We start from the raw sequence: 15,283 nt of genomic DNA, 5'->3' as shown, positions 1-15,283 counted from the left end.
AACGTGTAGGTAAGACCATTTGACCAAATAAAAGCGTCGTCAATGACTGTACCCATAAAATCAGAAGTTTTTAGTAATATTAATGTTGACGCATGTGGGCCACTGCCTACCTCTACACAGGACAATAAGCAACACCTCCTAGAAAAGAGTAGGCCTCTGCACGGGTTACCATAAATATCCTTTAGTAGTCCAAACGTAATGACATACGCCGTATTTTCAACCACTGCGCAGCTTAGTACCCCGAACGTAATGACATCTTTCTTATTTTTCATCAACTGCGCAGTTAACTTCGTCACATCGGACTACTAAATTGATCCGTGCTGAGGCCTTCATACTTCTAGGAGGTGTTGCAATAAGTATCTTATTACGGCATTGTGTTTGTCGTCAAAATACCCTGATGCTATCCCAATACCAAATTTAACTTCTAAATCAGTTGTGAACGCTCTATTGTTGATATTTAGTCGCCCTAAAGTAATTCAAACCAACCAAGACAAGTATTTTATGAGTACTTTAACGGTAGACACCGCTTAAGTTCTATAGAAAGGAATGAAATTTTATATAACGGTATGATTAAGTATGCGTTCGAAAACAGAGTCAAAAACAATAATCCAGCTTCCACAGTTATGATTATACTAAAAATATTATGAATTTTTCAAATTCATAATACAGAAGCACAAGCCTTTTTATTTTATTTTATCGAAACATGATTTCCATAATAAAAAAACTTCAAATAGTAATTAATGATTAAAATAATGAACTGTATTTTTGGCACAAATGGAAGTGACACTTGACGGAATTGAAGAAACTCTTTTTTACCATTTTTGACGTGAAAGTTATTCAGTTTTACTGACTAATCTAATGGAAGATATCAAGGAAAATAACATTGACTGACGACAATGGAAAACAAGAAGAAAGCGCCGATATTTATGTCCTGCATCTTGCTCTAAGTTGAGCATGACCATTACTGGTTGTAAAAATATCCGTTGCAATCTTATTTAAGTTTCTTTTGCTGTACAAATCATGTTTTATATCGAAGAATTGAATGTTGCTATTTGTAAAATAAGAAATTCCGCTACTGCAACCGTAGCCATGAATTTAGAATAACAGATTTAAACACTACTCTTGATCGTAAAACTATAAAACCCTTAAATAAAATTTGACTTCATTCTTCCAAAATAACTTGCTTTCCAGAAGATAAAAGTTGTTTTTCAAGCACCCAATATGTTTTCTGATAATGAGAGAACAAATAACAAAATAATAATAAAGAAATAATAAGCAGTGGAAATATTTAGAAACTTCGGTTCTTTGTAACTGGCAGACGATTTTTTGTGTTAATAAATTCTTTGATAAATTTCCCATTTAATATTGTTCTTAATTTTACTTCTGCATGAAAGAAAACACTTTTAATGTGAGAGTATACAAGAGAAATAAAAATATGATCATATTATTGCGATAACTGCTTACCCATTGGTCATTTTTTTTCTCAAGATAAACTATAACAAACGCTAAAAACTTTCAAGTCGTGGGTTGCAAAAACTGTAACAGTTCATCTCTGGCCACCTAATGGGTTGGATTTGTTTTCCATTCTAGCCCTTCTTAAGAGGTAAAAAAAATTCATGTCCTTCTTCAGTATTCATGTTTGTATTAAAATCGCCGCAAGACAGTAAGTTGACCATAAAAATAATTCAAAAACACTTTAAGTTAATATTATTTATAAAAACAAGCAGGTAGAAATCAAAAGAAAAAACTCAGTCTGGAAAACAATCAACTCCAAAAAGTTCCAAAATTATCGTCTGCTCATTTTTATTTATTTTTGTTAAGCTGCTTTTTCATGAATGCTTATGCAAGCCTGATTTTTTATGACTTTAGCTTGTTATTATTTTGTTGTGAAGTTTATCTGGGGGAAATTGTGGGGACAGGAAAAACAGAGAACAAACACCCATTTTCCCAAGGAGTTATAAGACTATACAACTCAATACTCTAAATACAAAAATTACTTACCATTGAATGAAAGGGTTATAAAATAAGAATCAAGTTTTCATCCTGTTAAAAAGTAACCTCATTTTTTGTAGAAAATGTCTGTCAATTTTTCCCCACATTTACGCGTTTGTTACATTAAATTTTGTACTGATAAATAGAATAAACGTATGAAAGGAAAAAATGGCAAATTAATAAAAAAAAATTTTGTGCAAATAATTCGAAAAGATGAAGGAAAAAAAAAGAGACACTTAACATGGCTCCTGTTTTAAACCATCATTTTTAATGGGATTGAAAGCACTTAACAGAACTGTTATCTAAAGAGGAGTGTTGTTATGTTTTTAGTTCATTTTTACGCTGATAAATAACGATGCTTAAAGTGGCGAGCGACGGCTGCATTTGACAAATTGGATTACTTTTAACTTTCCATGCATTCCAAAATTGGAAATGAGTGTTATTTAAAGTAACAGTTATATTTTTGGAAGTGTTCCTAAAATAACACAAATGTCACATAAATCAATTTCAAAATTTGGCGACATTTAGAAATTGAAAAAGGAAAAAAACAAAAGGATTTGGTTGTATGAGAATATTTAGTTTTTAATAATAATCAAGCTCACACTTCGTCGTAAATGTTTTTTTTATACAGTTCTTTTTGTTTTCTTCCTTTTTTATTATGTTTAATGAATGCGTTCTTGGCTAGTTGTTATGTCTTTTCCTTAGCTCCTACTACGTTTACGCATTCTACTTATCTTGAATAAATTACTATATAACTTAACATATAACTTTAATATTCATAAATAACTTGAACATTTATTATATCACTTTATGTAACAGTGAGTAAATTTCAATCTTTAATCGAGAACTTTGTAAATGATATGTCGTGTTTTTTAACAGATCGAACTAAATTACTCTGAAAAATAAATATTAAAATTCTACTTGACTTGAACTAAAATCCAACAAAGGAAAATCGTCCCATTGGGATAAATAAATATATTTAAATATTCGATTAGGTCAACAAAAAGTAGAAAATTTGAATTACATAATCTTTTCTATATAATCTTCAATAATGTTGTTGCTGTCGTAAGCCATTAAGGCAAGGGATGCTAGTTCTTGTTTTCCAGTGGCGCCATCTATGGCCCAGAATGCGACTTCTGCCACACCCATACGTCACACCCGTTTACAGGGTGGAGTCATTCATACATCCATTCAATCATTTATCCACAGATCATAATTTTGACCAGAATCAGAGAACGATCGATCTCCAATCCAGTACCCCCAGAGGTATTGATTTGTTATGCGAACATGGAGAACTTTGAGACTCGACAGATTTAACATGCATCATTCACCATTCACTACATGGGGATTCTTCGGCCGGCGGGGTTCGAACCCACGAACTCTCGTTCATGGGCCCAGCCATAATCTACTAGAACTCTAGGTGGTTATGGCCCAGCGCCCTACCGACCAGGCTATCTCGGCCCTTTAAAATTAAAAGAGCCCCTCTTAACTTCAACTGCATAGTTTCAGTTACGTTGCAACACACCTTGTTTTGACAAGCCTTATTTGATACAGGTAAAGTAATTCTTTATTTCTCACGAAACTTGTTCTTTAGAGATAGGTTATGGAGCTGAAGTATAGACTCAACATACCTCAAAATATTTCTCAACAACTTTGTCCGGCTTTCTATCTTAAAACAACCCCGAATTGCCAGGTTATATCTTATTCTTTCGGTTAAAAACATTTCACTGCGTAAAATCTTTATTTTTGACGCGTCATTTTTAATGAGGTGGATGACAATGTTTTGTTTCTTTAAAAGTATTTTACAACTATCGCTGAACAGTCGACCCAATTTTGGGTTCACGACTACTAATGTTTAACTCCGTAGCCTTGTGATTTTGAACTCAATCCTGAAGACAAGGAAACTCCTGGATCAGTACAACCAGAGGTATGATTTGTTATAAGAACATGGAAGATTTTGTGACACCACAGATTTAACGTGTATCACTTATTACACGGGGAGTTTTCGGCCACCGGGGACCGTTCTCACGATAAGCTGAGAAGCATAACTTGTTGAAGTTGAGAAGCATAGCTTGTTGAAGTTGAGAAGCATAACTTGTTGAAGTTGAGAAGCATAACTTATTTCGCTATTTCGAAAATTCAAAATTGTGTCCTTTATACAACTAATTTTCAACCCCGCACCCCTGCAATTTTGAGCGTAATCCAGAAGACAAGGGAACTCCTGGATCAAGAATTGAGAGAAATTCGCCTTCGAGGAGGACTTTCTATGGAACTAACCCACATTTGCGTTGCATAAAGTGGAAAACCACGAAAACCTTCCGAGGTTAGTCTGACGGCAAGAGGGCTCTAAAGCATAATCCGTCTACCACTGAGGATATTTTAAGCCAGCAGTGTGGTTGGTGGGGGTCGGGTGCGGAATTCGTATCTTAAAGCGTAATCCGGGTGCGGAATTCACTTCTTATTCGTATTACGAAATTCGTATAGCTGGGATTCGAACCCGGTTCACCTTATTGGAAAGCGAATGCTCTATCCCCTGAGCCACCACGGCTCCTTTAAAAGTATTTCATATTTTATTTCATAACCGTCGTTGAACAACAAACCCATTTTTTTGGGTTTTCGACTACTAATGTTCAACTCCGTTGCCTTGTAATTTTGAACCCAATCCAGAAGACAAGGGAACTCCTGGATCCAGTATTGGGGGGGGGGGAATTTGACTTAGTGGAGGACTTTTTGATGTAACTAACCCCCATTTGCGTTACATGGAGAGGAAGACCACGAGAACCTCCCACCGTTTGCCTGACGGCAAGGGGATTCTAACCCATGATCCACTGAGGATATTTTACGTCAGCACTGTGGTCGGTGCAAGCCGGATGCGGAATTCGTATCGACTGGGATTCGAACCCGGTTTGCTGCATTAGAAGGCGAGCGCTCTATCCCCTGAGCCATCGCAGCTCGCTTTAAAAGTATTGATAAGAACAAAGTAATTGACTTATTCTTTATCTTTTTTTGAAAGAAAAAAAATAGAAAACAAGTTCCTACGTTGGTAACATTGACGCCTAATGAGTCGAATAATGTGAGTGTGTAATTAATATTACCAACTCAGATTATTAGTTCGAAGATATCCGTTGAACTTAAGCATGATTCACTCCAAAGCAAATGAAGCTCGGCAACTGTGGCCAGGTGAAAATACGGGTCATAAATATCTTTCCGCAGATTGACTTGAGCGGGAGTTTTCCTGAATTACCCGGAAGAATTCTTTCCGGGAGAAATGAATTTTTCCTGTTTCTCGTAAAAGTATTCAGAGGGGGCGTTTTCGGGAGACGGAACGGAATCAATCCTTTGTCTTAATCTCCCCCCTTGTAAAAGTAAGTCAGAAGCTTAAATCCATGTCTTGAATAATGGATGAAGACGTCTGCCGCTGTGTGATGAGGTCCAGAAGATATTCCTCCACCAGAAAAAAAAAGTTCTCCCCCTCACTTAATGAAGAATAGGTTTTTCTGCCCCTCAACTTTCATCCAAAAACTTAATTTAGTCAAATATTTTACTTTTTTTTCTTCTTAAAATGAAATTTTCAGAAAATGGGTTATTCGAAATCCCGCACGCAGTTCCTTAGCCGAAATCGCCATTTTCTTCTTTGCACGAAACGGTAGGTTTTCTCATTTTCATACGCAATTATTACGGTAACAATAATTGAAACTTAAGCATTTATGAGTTTTATCACTGCTTGCTAAAACAAACTACTGATCGCAGTTGAGACGGGAAGAGATATTTTTTTCTGAAAACGTTATCCGAGTTTTAGTAATTAAAAGGTTTCATGTTAGTTTTTCATAGCAATGTTTTTTTTTTATAACTAAGTGAAAAAGGAAACACGCGATCACGGACAGCATCAATATAAACATAATTAACATGAGTACGAAGTATTTCTTAACGTTCTGGTACTCAATCTTAAATTTTTCGAGAAGTTGAACTCAAATAAGCTAATTAGCTAGAGCAGACTATATTTTAGGTCACCAAATCAGATATGGGTCATTCTCACGAAAACTGCCATTTTTCAGTTCATAAAATCCCAAAAAAGTAAAGTGAATAAAAAGCTCTGAAACTTTTTATATTAATAGAAATATGTAATGGCATTATAAAGAAAGTATATATCCTATAAATTATACTTAATATTTAAATTAATTAATTTTTTAAATAATTAATTTATAATTAATTAATTTATAATAATTAATAATTAATTAATTTATAATAATTAATAATTAATTAATTTAATAAATTAATTTATTAATTTATTTTTCAAATTAATTAATAAGTAAATTAATTATTTTCACTATTTTAAAAGTGAGGGAATGACACTAATAGTGAGGGAATGATATTTTATTTTAATACATGTTTTTATCTAAGTTACATCTAACTAAAGTTTGAAAATGATAACATACTAAGTATATCTAATACTTGTTATAATTTAGTCTTATATATTTAATAGTTTTTACAGGTTTGGGAAATAAAATTGGCTGGCACGATTGAACAAAAAAAGATTTGATAATATACTCATCTTGAATCATTCCCTCACTTCAGCGTCATTCCCTCACTTTATACACTAGTGAGGGAATGACGAATTCAATGAAATTTAAAAATAACAGTTAGGCCTAACTAATTTCTGAAGTCAATCACATACAATTATATTCATACAAGAAAGCAACATATAATTATCCACTTTCTCGATGAAGTTGTATTTTATTTTACTCTAAAAAATGACACGAGGGAATGACAAATGTAAAAAATTTTACCTGGTTTGATTCATTCAAATTTATTTCACAGCAAAGCTTCTTTAAGTTGAAGATGGAAACCATACTGCAATTTTGTTCTATGATGCCAGTTGTTAACTTCTGAAGTTTTTATTAAAATATTTTTATTCTAAGAAGATTGCAGGTGATAAGAACATTGTTGTGAGGGAATGACGCGAAACACTGGGGACAAAGTTTAAAATAGTGCTGTGTTAATATTTTTATCATAAATTAAATATAAAATTGATTTTCTGAATTCTATATTTCAGTATTCTGAAATAAAAAATACGAATTTGTAAAAAAAAAAAATTATTTCAGAAACAATTTTTTTCTTTTTTTAAATCAGCAGTGGGGACAAGTGAGGGAATGACATATTGGTATATTTTAATTACCTAAAATAAATAAAAAATAAAAATTGATAATTTTATTTTTATTTTGTTAGCTTGCATTCCGAAGGACGCTTTCCCTGAATTTTTTTTTTCGTAAGCTGTAAAACAAACATAAAATATACTGGGGACATGAAAATGACTGTTTTTGTGAGAATGACCCATATAGAAACGTACTTTCTTTAAATAAACACACCTTTTTGCTAGCGAAAAGCAAGCTTATATAATAATAATCATCATACATAGTCTAAAACTAGAAGAGGCCATTAAAACAAGTATTTAAGCCCATAGAACTAACCCAATTTCATCAAAAGAGATGCTAAATACCAGGCATAGTAGGAAAATTATTGCCATTTTGGAGAAACTCGCGTGAAAAACGTTGTGTCTCAATAGAATGATTAGCTACAAACAGTCTGGCAACTGTTTTGCAATTTATCAAAGAAAGATGCCGTTAGTGGAGACAGTCACTGCTGAACAACGTTTTAGCGTCGGTCATCGCTGTCAAAATGACTTCTTAAAAACTCACACTTTAAGAACAGATCGTAGTCTGAAGATGCTAGGGCAGGGCTGTACGGCGGATTGTCGAATTGCTCCCAAACGAATAGTTGCATAAGGTTTTGAATGGCATCAGCAGAAGGGGACGTGTGTTGTTAAAAAGTAACACTAGAGCCGTGGCGGCTCAGAGGATAAAGACTTCGCCTCTTAATAAGTTAACCCAGGTTCAAATCCCAGCGGTGGCTGGTTGTAACGAATTCTGCTCCCGGATCGTACTAATCACAATGCTGACGTCAAAGATCCTTAGTAATAGACAGATCATGGGTTGGAATCCCTTTGACAGAGGGATGTTTTCGTTTTTTTACCTTCCATGTGTGATGTGATCATCACAATGTTTGTTATTCCAATTACCTACTGGGCTGTCTCCAACTGAAGCGCCCTCTTTGTTGTCTTTAGCCTTTGCGAGATCTCTAGGTCTCGGCTTCTAGCACGTTGACTTCGGAGATTTTCGCAACCGCTAAAGAGGGCACGCTATCTTTTGGAGACAGATTGTATTCCCCGTGGAACTCTCAACGAAGGTTGGTACCTTTCACCTGTGGTTGTTTTTGCTCTCCCCTTGTGTGCTCAAGATTGTGGATCCAGTATTCGTCTTTTATTTTAATTGCAATTTTTATTTGCTTTTTTATTTAATTTGCTTTTTTTTTTAAATATAACTTATTTTAAAATTTACTACATTTACAACAAATCTATGAGGCTTTTCTAAAATTGATTTATTCTCTCTGGAGCCCACAGGGAGGACCCAAAGGACCTGGACCCACGTGCTTACTTAAACACTATTGATCTATTACATCTGCCAAATCATGGAAGGTAATTTACATTCATTTTGGCTAAAGCAAAAAATAAAAGCAGAAATTTCTATGATTCACTTGTTTTTTCCTTGAAGTATAAAAAGAAAAAGGAGTATTGTCTTTCCTTTGGAGCATGAGAAGTTCGCGCTGACCAGAGATTCAAACCAGGTACATTTAGTTCAACGTTGCAAACTATTGATCTGCTCCAGCCATAGTTTGGATTTGTCTGCTATTAAAATCAACTTCCCTAACAACGAACCGACCGAATCACTACGATCCTCATAGCACCATGAAACGCAAATGCGGATTAGTTTCATCAAAAAGTCCTCCACAAAGGCTCCAAAATTTGGAAATTTGTGCTTCGCTTCAACCTAGATTCGTTTTCTATCTATTCATCTTTTTAATTAACTGTTCACAGACTTAGAAATCAATGGAATCTATATCCATTCCTATTGCAGTTTTTGCGAGGTATGAAAAAAATCCTACTCTAAGGAAAATAAGGGAAGGTTAAAAGTAAGGAAAGTTTACCGAAAGATAAAATTTCCTTGCTTCTTTACAACTACAATGGTGGTAAACGTATTTGCAGCGATGCTAAAAAGTTGTTCTAATTCTTTTGCGAAAGCGTCAACTTAAGTCATAAGCGTGAATATTTCTTTTTGGTGATTGCGTAACTTTAAAAGTACCTGAAACTTTTCATGCTATCATTTTATCAATCATTCTTTTCCGTTGTAGAACTGGAAAGGAAGTTCTGCACCGAATTTCATTGAATATGGTAGCAACTCATAAATTAACTTCACTTTCTTTTGCTTTTTAGTGTCCGTTGTTATTCTCCGTTAATGTGCAGCTGTTATTCAGTAGAATCCGATTGTAACAACCTTACTCATATTTCTGTTTGGCAGTAAGCTTCAGGTAAATTCTTTTGGACAAACATTAAACTTTTGCTTACAACTGGTACACGTAGACCAAGCGTGATGATAAAAAGAGACTTTTTTTATTTTGAGTTGGGGACATATTTAACCTATTCACTTGTCATGCGTCAGGAAGTCTATTGAACTGAGCCACTAAACTGCGTAAAGACCTGGTTTCTTAGGACAGGACGCCGTCAGCTGGAAATCAGCGCTAAACTCTGATTGGTCCATTTGTGAGTTTGATAGTATACGTCATCGAACGCTCATCTTGAACTACAATTGCCGTCCAACTCAACTGCAGTTGGATTACAACGTGACGTTAACCACAGAAGCAATGGTGGACAGCATCCAACAGCACATTGAAATCAGCCAAGATTTTGATTTTGACATTAAACATAGCTTCTTCATTAAACATAGCACTCTTCATTTAGCTCAGCTATAATGTGTTTTTTCTTGGACAAAGTCATTATTTGTTCTCTAAAACACTGGTCGAAAAAAACAAAATCAATACAAATTCAAAATAAATATTTGTTTACGTTATTAACGCATGCGCAATGAGAGATAATGTCTGTGTTGGACCGACTGCTCACGCTGAGCTAGCAAAAAAGTATTTTTTTGGCGTCAGCTCTACGTCAACTTCCCGCTGACGCCCAGATAAGGCCTTGAGCAAACAAACCAGTATTTTGTTGGCGCAAACGGGACGTTGATGTCCCGCTGACGCCCAGATAAGGCGCTTGTCCTAAGAAACCGTCTCTTGTGTACGACGTCTCTTGTTGTCTCAGTGTACGAGTTCTCTTGTAAAAAGAGAAGATACAATCTTTACGCGTGCACTATCCATCATTTGAGAAAAATAGAAATCCACTACTGCCCAAGTTAAAATTCTTGATCGCTCCATCAAAAAAGTTTGATTGTTTATGTTGGTTTCTGTACGTATCATGATGGTCCAACATCATCTGATGGTTACCATTAGCCAACAATTTCCATTATGAGTTCATGGTTATATGGCATTGATATGCCGACAAACTTCCATCATTCCATGATGGAAAATGCTACTTCAATATTATGATGGTTTATCATCAAGAGAAGTGTGATTCTCACGGACCAACAATCCATGATGTCCGTGATGATCCATGATGATTTAAAGGGAATTCCTGTTGGTTCAGCAGGAATATGCCATCAAAAAAAATTTTTTTTTTTTATGTTGGCTTATCTTAAATCAGTCTGAATTCTTACATTGGGATGATGGTGGTTCATGATCGTTACAATATTTGGTTTCTAAGAGTTCAAGTTGCTATTCTTATGCTGTACCATCATAAATCAGTCCGAATTCCGACATTGAAGTGATGTTTATTTATATTGGTTATTATTAAAAAAATATAATGGCTCATGAGGGATTTATTGATGGTTGCAATCAAGATTATGCTGATCCATAAATGGAAAACCTTAAAAAATTTTGACTTGGGGGGGCTAAAACATTCATGCTTACCGTACTTCCCAAAGTGCCTTGCTGATTTTGATCTCACGATAAAAAAATTTTATTGTGAAAATAAATCAGCAACGCATCCCTACATTACAGAAAATTATAGTAAAACTAGGAGGCACCGCCCCCTGCTCGCTAACGCTCGCCAACCCCCGAGAATTGCTACGCAATCCTATGTGGTTCACGCCGTGAACCATGGCTCGTTGCGCTCGCTCGCCAATGAACACAATGTTCTAGCACAAAGACATCATATATTATCATCAAAGACATAGTATTTTATCATCAAAGATATAGTATTGTATTTATGTAGAAGAATTCTACCAATGTTCTTATTGACTTTTAAAAAAGTATATTAGCTATTTAGATTGTACATGGTGAAAAAATCAAAACATTAGCTAAATAAGAAACATATTAGCAAAATAAATTATCAAATATTGCTTCACTAATATTCTGCATTTTAAAGCGTGAAAATTCAATGCATAAATAAACGCGAAATATAAAAAAAATTCAATACATTCAATACAAACACTTAAACGTTTTTTAGACGTTTAGGTAGCTCCCAGTAGAAAAATATCAATTCAACAGCTGCCTTTTAAAGCATTCTCACTTCAATTAATTAATTAATTCCTAATTGAGTTTAAACTAAATATTGTCATGTTTTTAGTGCACGAATCTGAATTGAACAACCTGATAATGCTCACTCTGGTTATTGTTATCTGGTTGCTCACTACGTGCTCTTGCGCGCCGAATCCAATCAATTAAAAATGAAAACTGTTGCCAGAGCGAGAAAAGAAATATCATTGGTTTTATTGATACATACATACATACGTACGTATTAGCGTTTTATATAATAAGAAGAAGTGCAAAATTCAAGAATATTGTAGGAAAGGAAAATATAAAAATTTTCTGAAAACAAAAAAAAAAACGCTAGCAATATTACATTTAATACAGAAAGCTTGAAAGCTAATTTGTTTTTATCGGACAAGCTTTAAAAATTTGAAATATTTACAAAAAATTTTTGTTTTTTGAAAAATTTCAAAATTTTAAGCTTTTTGCAGGAAATAAAGATGATGAGTGAAAAATCTGAAAAAGTTCACCTGTGATATATTATTCCATATACAACTTTTGGGAGGTAGTGCTTTTCAATTATCGTAAATTTCTTTTCTTGCTCCACACTATCCTGTAATGTAGAGGCCTTGAATTGTCCTATGACGCAAGCCAGGGGAAAGGTAAAGGATAAGAAATAATAAAACAGGTTAGGAATCTGCAGTGCAAATATCAGGGGAAAAAAATTTCTCCCAGAGTTCCTAGATTTAGTTTAAAGTTTTTTAACAGGTGTCATAGCAAGATTTGCATCTATCTGTTTGCTGCCGATATGGTAGAGATTGGTTGTTGTTTTCTATGCCACTTGCCAATCAGCAAGTCTGCTTGAAATCAAGCGAATTTTTTTATACAGAGGATACATTTCGTGTATTTTCAGTGGCTACACCTATGGCTAAGAATATGACTTCAGCCACACTCACGTCACAGTCCGTTTTACAGAGACGACCCAATCATAAATCCATTCATTAATCCACTGATCGTAATTTTGACTTGAACCAGATACCGACCTATCTCCAATTAAGTACTCCCAGAGATATTGATTTAACATAGGAAATAAGAGGACTTTGCTACCCTGACAGATTAAACGTTCACCAGTTTCCTCGGCCGGCGGGATTCGAACTCCAGTTCTCACGAACACGAGCCAGACGTCCTACCAACCAGACTTTCTCGACCCATCGGTTGATATGTAAACAAATATATTTACGTGTTTCTCATTTAATAAAAGATTTCGAAAAATTCTGATATGATTTTCAATTAATTGTCTCTAATTTACAGGCTTACCACCTGCGACACCATCTGTCGAAAATATATTTTAACTAAAAAACAAGAACTTTGGGAGAAAAAATTTTTGTCAATTGACATGAATTTGCTACAAGTTTCTTATTAATCCTAACAATTTTCGAGTAGCTTATTTTTTAAAAACCGCCAGTCTAATTTAGGATGCTTTGCACATAAAAAAGTGTATAAAATCCCTTTATTTATACCAAAATATATGCTTTTTAATTAAATAATTTGAATTGAATTACATTAGAACAGCAAATTCTTGAATGTTTTTATGAATTATTATTTATTTCAATTTGAAAACGGTAATTTAAAAATCATAAAAATATGTTTAGGTTTTAATACACTTAAAAAACTTTAACTGTTAAGTTCGTGTACAATAAATGTCTTTTTTCCCTTCGTTCCTTCTTAAACTTACGTTTTTTGACATCATTATTTCATAAGTAAATAAACATTATCCATGTAAAAAAAAAATTCAAACGTAAGCATATTACACACTCTGACAAGAATAATATCATTATTCATTGAAGTTTTTTTTCCTCGCATTCCAAACACTTTTACTCCTATTTTTCAATCTCGAAAAGAATAATATTTCGAATTCGAAGCATTTCACAACAGGGTGGAATGGATATAAAAAAAAAGTGTCGTTAAGTTAGCGCCAACTCGATATGTTTTGCTCTTGGCGAATAAAAATAAAACGCCTTATCCAAATGAAATTAAAATAACCGTAAAATATGAACAAGCAAAATGGCAACACCATTTTCTTCAATAACTTCAACATTAAAAATTGTTATCAAATTCTCTGAAAGGAAAGAAGAAAAAAAACACAACAGAGAGAGTGTGTGCAAGTTGCTATCAGTTATATTTAATAACATTTCTTTAGAAGTCTTTAATTATGTTAAGAATTCTGAAGATTTAGATAGGGTTGAATCTTTTTTTTTTTTTAATAATTCGAAAATCCTTTTTCATTTCTCTTTTCGTTTTCAGTTCTTTTCCTAGATATCATGATTTGGAAAATAAATCAAGCTGTCAAAAAATGGGAATCCAGAAATGCGATTTTGCCTTTTCGGAATTTTTTTTTTCTTTCTTTCCGGAGTTGAATTCCGGGGTTGCGAAAGGAACATGGGGACTGTTTAAATGTACCCGGATATTAAAAATTGATTCTCAGGATATCGGTATCCATCCTCAGAGTTGTACTTAATGTGCTTTAAGTAATTTAGACAATTTTCTTTCTTCTGTTTTTTTTTCTTTTCCTTCTATGTCGGATATGTCTTCTTCAAAAATGTTTCATTTAAATGCAGTCTTATTAACATAAAAGGATATTTTTAAAATCACCTCGAGTTCTGAGAAACGAATTGAGTTTCCTGCTCCCAAAAATGTCTTTCGGTTTTAATGTTTTTTTTTTTTCAAATTTAGTTCTATATCAATGATTAAGTTCGCGAGTCATCAGAACAACGTACAAACAAACCAATTGAAAAATGTTTACAATTATCCATTTGTAATTAGTTTAATGATAGTAATTTGTAAAGATACAATGTTTATACTTGATATAACAAACAAATATGTTTTTCTGTCCTAGTTGAAGTAAGCGTGAAATTTTGGTTAAAATTTTATTAAACGCAAAAACATTTTTTTTCTTTTATAAAGAGATTTATGCTAGGGATGAAGTGTTTGTGTTCAATTAAAATTTACGATTAATTTGACTGTTAATATTTGAATTTGTAAGGTTCTAAAATAAAACCGAACAAATGAGTGCAATATTTTTATAATGTTCATTGAAGGTGGCAAACTTGAATAGAAAGTTCAAGGGCACTACACATTAAATCAGCTATTTTATCAAATAAAACTGAATTTTAATTAATTTATTTTAAATTGAATTTCTTCAAAACAATTTAATGGTAGAAACTGCATAAAGACTTAGAATAATTTAATATTAACAATAAAATAAAATGATTAGATTTTTTTCAAATATTTTTAATAATTTTTACTCACACGAGAAACGATTTTAAAATTTTATATTTTATAACCGTCGTTGAACAGCTGACCCAATTTTTGGGTTTACGACTAGTAATTTATTATATATACAGCGGCCTAGGCCAATAGGCCCATACGCCAAATACAATGGATCATTTAAAAGGTCAGCAGACCCTTATATAAATAAAATACAAAAATTATATGTATATATAAAATACAAAACTTATTAACCCTTATATAAATAAAATACAAAAATTATATATATATAAAATACAAAAATTATGAACCCTGAGACAACCAGTAAAAACTGAGTGAGCTGTGAGCCAGAGCTGGTGGACCCCTCAATACAAGACAAAAAATCTAACAATTCACCAAAAACGGCCGTAAATACAACTCATAAAACTGCCAAAAGGTGAAAGGATAAAATGACATAAATGAATATAGTGCTAAAATTGAAAAGTTAAAACCGAGACAAAATCACAGATGTATACACTTGCCAATAGGGCAGTGAAAGGATCCAGCCAATCAAGCC

This window comes from Parasteatoda tepidariorum, chromosome 1 (genome assembly GCF_982258835.1).
Source record: "Parasteatoda tepidariorum strain Cologne lab strain chromosome 1, Ptep-v5.0, whole genome shotgun sequence".
Classification (NCBI taxonomy): domain Eukaryota; kingdom Metazoa; phylum Arthropoda; class Arachnida; order Araneae; family Theridiidae; genus Parasteatoda; species Parasteatoda tepidariorum.
This window is presented reverse-complemented; position numbering follows the sequence as displayed.